An 8,957-nucleotide genomic window follows, 5' to 3' on the forward strand; every position below is an offset into this window, starting at 1 on the left:
AATTGTAAATACCTACAGCCCACCAGCAAGCAACACTTGGACAAAGGAAGAACTGGATGACAAACGAGAGGGCCTCATAATGGTCATGAGAGATATTATTGTACAAGCAGATAAAGATAAATCACGACTGTTGATACTGGGGGACTTCAACTTTAGAGCAATAGACTGGGAGGCCTATGAAGCAAGAACGGAGGACTTTTGGACATGCAGATTTGTGAACCTCATTCTGGAGACATTCTTGTATCAACACATAAAGCAAGCCACAAGAATGAGGGAAGGAGATGTACCGTCAGTACTGGATCTAGTATTCACCAGGAAAGAAGAAGAGATTTTTGACATCCAGTACCTTCCTCCCTTGGGAAAGAGTGATCACGTCCTGTTAGACATTAAATATGCTTTAAGATATCATCTAGAAGAAAATGGGGACATTGAAACAGTTGATAAACTCGATTTAAGGAAAGGCAACTATGGGGAACTTCGAAATTTTTTTAATGAGTGTAATTGGACAGAATTGTTGCTACGTAGGGAAGTAAATGAAATGTATGCCAAATTTTTAAAACTATACGAGGAAGGCACACAAACATTCATACCAAAACAGAGATGCAGGGCCAGAAAACAGGATTGGTTCGACAGAAATTGTGAGAGGGCAAGAGACCAAAAGACACAAAAATGGAATCAGTATAGGAAGAGGCCAAACCCCCAAACATACCAGCGATACAAACATGCGAGAAACAACTATACAGCAGTAAGGAGAGAGGCAGAAAGAAATTTTGAAAAAGGGATAGCAGATAAATGTAAAACAGAACCGGGCCTATTCTTCAAATTCATAAACAAGAAATTGCAGGTAAAGGATAATATCCAGAGGTTGAAAATGGGAAACAGATTCACGGAAAATGAAAAGGAAATGTGTGAAACATTAAATGAAAAGTTCCAAAGTGTGTTTGTACAAAATGAAATCTTCAGAGAACCAGACACAATAAGAATTCCAGAGAACAACATAGAGCGGATAGAGGTGTCTAGAGATGAAGTGGAAAATATGCTAAAGGAGCTCGGGAAGAACAAAGCAGCTGGCCCAGATGGCGTTTCACCATGGGTTCTGAGAGAATGTGCATCTGAGCTCAGCATTCCACTTCACCTGATCTTTCAGGCATCCCTGTGTACAGGAATCGTAGCAGACGTGTGGAAACAGGCTAACATAGTTCCAATCTACAAAAGTGGCAGCAGGGAAGACCCCCTCAATTATAGACCTGTATCATTGACAAGTGTAATAGTGAAAGTATTGGAAAAGCTAATCAAAACTAAATGGGTAGAACACCTGGAGAGAAATGATATAATATCAGACAGACAGTATGGTTTTCGATCTGGAAGATCCTGTGTATCGAATTTACTCAGTTTCTATGATCGAGCCACAGAGATATTACAGGAAAGAGATGGTTGGGTTGACTGCATCTATCTGGACCTAAAAAAGGCTTTCGACAGAGTTCCACATAAGAGGTTGTTCTGGAAACTGGAAAATATTGGAGGGGTGACAGGTAAGCTTCTATCATGGATGAAAAATTTTCTGACTGATAGAAAAATGAGGGCAGTAATCAGAGGCAATGTATCGGAATGGAGAAATGTCACAAGTGGAGTACCACAGGGTTCAGTTCTTGCACCAGTGATGTTTATTGTGTACATAAATGATCTACCAGTTGGTATACAGAATTATATGAACATGTTTGCTGATGATGCTAAGATAATAGGAAGGATAAGAAATTTAGATGATTGTCATGCCCTTCAAGAAGACCTGGACAAAATAAGTATATGGAGCACCACCTGGCAAATGGAATTTAATGTTAATAAATGTCATGTTATGGAATGTGGAATAGGAGAACATAGACCCCATACAACCTATATATTATGTGAGAAATCTTTAAAGAATTCTGATAAAGAAAGAGATCTAGGAGTGGTTCTAGATAGAAAACTATCACCTGAGGACCACATAAAGAATATTGTGCAAGGAGCCTATGCTATGCTTTCTAACTTCAGAATTGCATTTAAATACATGGATGGCGATATACTAAAGAAATTGTTCATGACTTTTGTTAGGCCAAAGCTAGAATATGCAGCTGTTGTGTGGTGCCCATATCTTAAGAAGCACATCAACAAACTGGAAAAGGTGCAAAGACATGCTACTAAGTGGCTCCCAGAACTGAAGGGCAAGAGCTACGAGGAGAGGTTGGAAGCATTAAACATGCCAAAACTAGAAGACAGAAGAAAAAGAGGTGATATGATCACTACATACAAAATAGTAACAGGAATTGATAAAATCGACAGGGAAGATTTCCTGAGACCTGGCACTTCAAGAACAAGAGGTCATAGATTTAAACTAGCTAAACACAGATGCCGAAGAAATATAAGAAAATTCACCTTCGCAAATAGAGTGGTAGACGGTTGGAACAAGTTAGGTGAGAAGGTGGTGGAGGCCAAGACCGTCAGTAGTTTCAAAGCGTTATATGACAAAGAGTGCTGGGAAGACGGGACACCACGAGCGTAGCTCTCATCCTGTAACTACACTTAGGTAATTACACTTAGGTAATTACACACACACACACACACACACACACACACACACACATACACACACACACACACACACACACACACACACACACACACACACACACACAAACACACACACACACACACACACACACACACACACACACACACACACACACACACACACACACACACACACACACACACACACACACACACACACAGACAAAGACAAAGTATCACCGTGGATACTAAAAGAAGCAGCACAGGCCCTCAGCGTGCCTCTGGCAATGATCTTTAATGAGTCACTTATGTCAGGAGAATTGCCCAGTTGCTGGAAGAAGGCAAATGTCGTGCCGATCTTCAAGAAAGGAGATAGGGAGGAGGCACTTAACTACAGACCTGTATCACTGACAAGCATCCCCTGTAAAATACTGGAAAGAATAATTAGGCTACGACTGGTTGCACACCTGGAGAACATTAGGTTTGTGAACAAACATCAACATGGGTTCTGGACAGGGAAATCGTGCCTAACAAACCTTCTGGAATTCTATGATAAAATAACGAGGATAAGACAGGACAGATGGTTGGGCAGACTGCATATTTCTGGACTGCCAAAAAGCCTTTGATACAGTACCGCACATGAGACTGCTGTTCAAGCTCGAGAGGCAGGCGGGGGTGGGGGGAAAGGTCCTAGAATGGATAAGGAACTACCTAACAGGAAGGAGCCAAAGAGTTACGGTAAGGGGCGAGAAGTCGGACTGGCGAACAGTAACAAGTGGAGTACCACAAGGATCGGTGCTGGGACCAATTCTATTTCTTGTATATGTTAACGACATGTTTACAGGCGTAGAGTCCTACATGTCGATGTTTGCGGATGATGCAAAGTTGATGAGAAGAGTTGTGACAGATGAGGATTGCAGGATCCTCCAAGAGGACCTGAACAGATTGCAGAGATGGTCAGAGAAATGGCTACTAGAATTCAACACGAGCAAATGTAAAGTTATGGAAATGGGACTAGGAGATAGGAGACCAAAGGTACAGTACACAATGAAGGGGAACAGCCTACCTGTAACGACGCGTGAAAGAGACCTGGGGGTGGACGTAACACCTAATCTATCTCCTGAGGCACATATTAATAGGATAACGACAGCAGCGTACTCTACACTGGCAAAAGTTAGAACATCATTCAGAAACCTAAGTAAGGAGGCATTTAGGGCGCTTTACACTGCCTACGTAAGGCCAGTCTTAGAGTATGCTGCCTCATCATGGAGTCCCCATCTGAAGAAGCATATAATGAAACTGGAAAAGGTTCAGAGGTTTGCAACGAGACTCGTCCCAGAGCTACGAGGGATGGGGTATGAAGAGCGCCTGAGGGAACTGTGCCTTACGACACTAGAAAGAAGAAGGGAGAGGGGGGACATGATAGGAACGTATAAGATACTCAGAGGAATTGACAGAGTGGACATAGACGAAATGTTCACACGGAATAGTAACAGAACGAGAGGACATGGATTGAAGCTTGAAACTCAGATGAGTCACAGAGATGTTAGGAAGTTTTCTTTTAGCGTGATAGTAGTGGGGAAATGGAATGCACTTCAGGAACAGGTTGTGGAAGCAAATACTATTCATAATTTTAAAACCAGGTATGATAGGGAAATGGGACAGTAGTCATTGCTGTAAACAACCGATGCTCGAAAGGCGGGATCCAAGAGTCAATGCTCGATCCTGCAGACACAACTAGGTGAGTACAACTAGGTGAGTACACACACACACACACACACACACACACACACACACACACACACACACACACACACACACACACACACATAAGGTAAGGATGGAGGGAGCTGAGCGAAATGTTGAAAAGGTTTTCAGGCTTGGAAAGTACAACAAGGACAGACACCGAATGATAAAGGTGGTTTTCATGAGCGAAATCGCGAAAGAGGAACTACTAGAAAGGAAGTGTTGTCTAAAAGGTGTAGAGAAGTTCAAGAAAATATTCCTGCAGAGGGATATGACAAGGGAAGAGAGAATACGGACAGCAGACGCGAGGAAGGAGCGCAGGGAGAGAGAAGGAAATCAGGGTACCACAACCCAGAACCGTACAATCCCAGAGGGAAGTGGAGAACCCTCCTCAAACAGTGCAACAGCCACAGGGATTGGGGCACCACCCCCACATTCTACCCAACAGACACCCAACCTGCCCCATCCCCTGTCAGCCCCCCACTAAGTACCCACCTAGGGCACCCTCCCCCCACCCACCCCCCTCCCCCCACTCACCCCCCTTCTCCCCCTCACCCCTCTCCCCAGTGTAACACTGTAAAAGTGTTTGGGTTAGGTTATTTAAAATATATATAGAGTACATGAGTCACAGACAAGGATCTGAGAGGCGCCAGTTGTCTGCCTGAGATCTCACACCTCAAAGCGTTAATGACCTCAAGTGACCTGAGGTCAGATCATGAGAATTTCACCTTGCTTCCGCTAAGCTCTTAATTGTAGTCTGGTAGCCTTCAAACAAGCCGACGTTTAAGGAGTGGCTTGGTAGTGCCGGAGGCTATCTATTTGTGGGCGGAGTTAGCTACTAGGTTCCCCAATATAAACTCGGAGAGCTATCCAGAAAGAGCATTAACAGACAGAGCAGCAGACGAGCCAGGAGAGCAGAGAGAAGACAGCCCTATCAGGGAGGCTGTCGGCCGGCAGGGCGGGAGTCTCTGTCAACTACAGACCCCCCCCCCCCCCCTCTATCCAGCTATAGGCAGAGACACTTGGTGAGTGAACAGTAAGGTGACTTGGTCGTGTTTACATATGTTGTGTGATGATCAGGGGCAGTCAAGTTGTAGGGTTCTCGAATTCTTGGATGATGACTCACTTTGCATATTAAACTGGAACATTTTAATTGAATTGTTAAATTATGATACTTCATGGGAAATATAATTATGAATTTATTATTTAAATTGTGTTTAACTTTGTTCCCTAGAGCTTTGAGTTGAGGTGAGAAAGCCTCTGTGGTTACTGGTTTCATGGTGTAGAATGAGTACATGATAAAGATGGGAACTACTAATAATGATCTCTTGATAACATCATTTGAGAATTTTGTGATACAGACAAGTTCCATTCCTTGTCTTGTATGTAATGATCATGAATGGATGGTGGCAGCATTTCGTCTTCTACTATCTACTCTTCTACTTCTACTATCTACTCTTCTCCTTCTACCTATCTACACCTCTCCCTCCACCCCTCTCTGAACTCTCACTTTCAACTAATGACCCTCCTCGCTCCTCCCACCTCTCTCCCTCTCACCCCAAACCCTCACTAATTACTTCACTATTCATTTCTTTCCTTTAGTTTTCTCTTATACGTTGGTGGCAGTGATTATGTATTCTAGAATTCTCTCTAGAGTTTCGGGTAACTGATCAAGTGACGGCGCCTTGTAGTCGTAGCACCTAGGTAGTCAAATACCTAGGTTTACAAGGTGTTGAACGAGAGAGGCTGCCTTAGGAACTCTGGAGGGTGCTTTAGAATAGTTAGCTAACTGGGGACGGGATAACGGACTAGAGAGAGCTGTTTCCCCCGGCCTCGTTAGATAACTGGGGGGTGGAATAATGGACAAGATAGAGCTATTTCCCTCACCTCACCACCACGACGACCAGCCCCTACCTGGATGTCAGGGCCACCACCCCAGGGGACCCCAAGATGCAGCCCTCTCGGTCGGTCAACATTGGTCTACCCAGTGGACCCCAAGACGGACGGACCCCAGTGGACCCCAAGACGGACGGACCCCAGTGGACCCCAAGACGGACGGACCCCAGTGGACCCCAAGACGGACGGACCCCCAGTGGACCCCAGGTCGTTCTGCAGACGACCCCAGACGACCCAGTAATGATGGAAGAGGAGCAACAACGACTCCAGTCTGTCCCACCAACATCGGTCTACCCAGGATGGACCCCAGGACGGACAGACCCCCAATGGACCCCAGGTCGCTTGTCAAAGACCCATGGGAGGAAGAAGAGTAGGATGGGATTTCTACTGTTGGCAACTATATGAAGGTCTCGAAACTTGTAGTCCCTATAGCTGTGAAGAACCCCAATATACGTCTCTCATGGTGACTGACGTAGGGCCAATTACAGATCAGCTGGGACAACCGAATTCCACGGTCCTGTGCACAGTTCAAGTAGTAACGGCTTTCGGGTTGACCAAGTGTTGTTGTGCGTTAACGACGGAGAAGCGACGGAGGCAGTTGTGTTGAAGAAATGTGGTACAGGATTATCTACAAGACCAAGCAGTGACGTCGCCCAGCCAGAGACAATGGACGTCTGTCTATATATTTCATTTTTTAGAGTAGGATGTTGTATATTTGTTTAGCTAGGATGTATTTTTTTTTCGTTAATAAAGTTGTTGCACACAGCTAGCTTGCTTTAGCAGTGTTGCAAAAACTTTATTTCGGGGAGAAGGGGAGATGTAACACTGTAAAAGTGTTTGGGTTAGGTTATTTAAAATATATATAGAGTACATGAGTCACAGACAAGGATCTGAGAGGCGCCAGTTGTCTGCCTGAGATCTCACACCTCAAAGCGTTAATGACCTCAAGTGACCTGAGGTCAGATCATGAGAATTTCACCTTGCTTCCGCTAAGCTCTTAATTGTAGTCTGGTAGCCTTCAAACAAGCCGACGTTTAAGGAGTGGCTTGGTAGTGCCGGAGGCTATCTATTTGTGGGCGGAGTTAGCTACTAGGTTCCCCAATATAAACTCGGAGAGCTATCCAGAAAGAGCATTAACAGACAGAGCAGCAGACGAGCCAGGAGAGCAGAGAGAAGACAGCCCTATCAGGGAGGCTGTCGGCCGGCAGGGCGGGAGTCTCTGTCAACTACAGACCCCCCCCCCCCTCTATCCAGCTATAGGCAGAGACACTTGGTGAGTGAACAGTAAGGTGACTTGGTCGTGTTTACATATGTTGTGTGATGATCAGGGGCAGTCAAGTTGTAGGGTTCTCGAATTCTTGGATGATGACTCACTTTGCATATTAAACTGGAACATTTTAATTGAATTGTTAAATTATGATACTTCATGGGAAATATAATTATGAATTTATTATTTAAATTGTGTTTAACTTTGTTCCCTAGAGCTTTGAGTTGAGGTGAGAAAGCCTCTGTGGTTACTGGTTTCATGGTGTAGAATGAGTACATGATAAAGATGGGAACTACTAATAATGATCTCTTGATAACATCATTTGAGAATTTTGTGATACAGACAAGTTCCATTCCTTGTCTTGTATGTAATGATCATGAATGGATGGTGGCAGCATTTCGTCTTCTACTATCTACTCTTCTACTTCTACTATCTACTCTTCTCCTTCTACCTATCTACACCTCTCCCTCCACCCCTCTCTGAACTCTCACTTTCAACTAATGACCCTCCTCGCTCCTCCCACCTCTCTCCCTCTCACCCCAAACCCTCACTAATTACTTCACTATTCATTTCTTTCCTTTAGTTTTCTCTTATACGTTGGTGGCAGTGATTATGTATTCTAGAATTCTCTCTAGAGTTTCGGGTAACTGATCAAGTGACGGCGCCTTGTAGTCGTAGCACCTAGGTAGTCAAATACCTAGGTTTACAAGGTGTTGAACGAGAGAGGCTGCCTTAGGAACTCTGGAGGGTGCTTTAGAATAGTTAGCTAACTGGGGACGGGATAACGGACTAGAGAGAGCTGTTTCCCCCGGCCTCGTTAGATAACTGGGGGGTGGAATAATGGACAAGATAGAGCTATTTCCCTCACCCCCCGTTACACCAGGACCTCCCTTCTCCCCCATGCCCTCCCTTCTCCCACATGCCTTCCCGTCTCTCCCACCCCCATGCCCTCCCTTCCCCCTCTCCCCCCTAAACCCCCCACTCTCCCCCACCCCACCTAAGTCTTCCCCTCTCCCCCACTCCCCTAAACCCTCCCCTCTTCCTCACCCACCTCAGCCCTCCCTTTTCCCCCACGCCCCCCAAGCCCTCCACCCTTTTCTCTCCCCCCAAGCCCCCCCATCTCCCCTATCCCCCACAGCCTCTCCTCCCCCCATGCTTCCCCAACCCTCCCTCTCTCACCCACCCCCTGTACCCTCCCCCTCTTATCCACCCCCTGTACCCTCCCCCTCTTATCCACCCCCTGTACCCTCCCCCTCTTATCCACCCCCTGTACCCTCCCCCTCTTATCCACCCCCTGTACCCTCCCCCTCTCCCCCACCACCCCAAGCCCTCCCTCCTCCACCAATCCCCCCGTGCCAGGTCCCCCAGCTCCCACTCACCCCAGATCCCAAAGGTCCCCCCCAGAAAAGAAGCAGAAGAGAGTCAGTTTCAGGGTGATGTACTCGAACATAGATGGGATCACAAGCAAGACAAGTGAACTAAGGGAAAGAGCACAAGAAGTTAA

This window comes from Procambarus clarkii, chromosome 41, assembly GCF_040958095.1.
Source record: "Procambarus clarkii isolate CNS0578487 chromosome 41, FALCON_Pclarkii_2.0, whole genome shotgun sequence".
In the NCBI taxonomy this organism is placed as follows: Eukaryota; Metazoa; Arthropoda; class Malacostraca; order Decapoda; family Cambaridae; genus Procambarus; species Procambarus clarkii.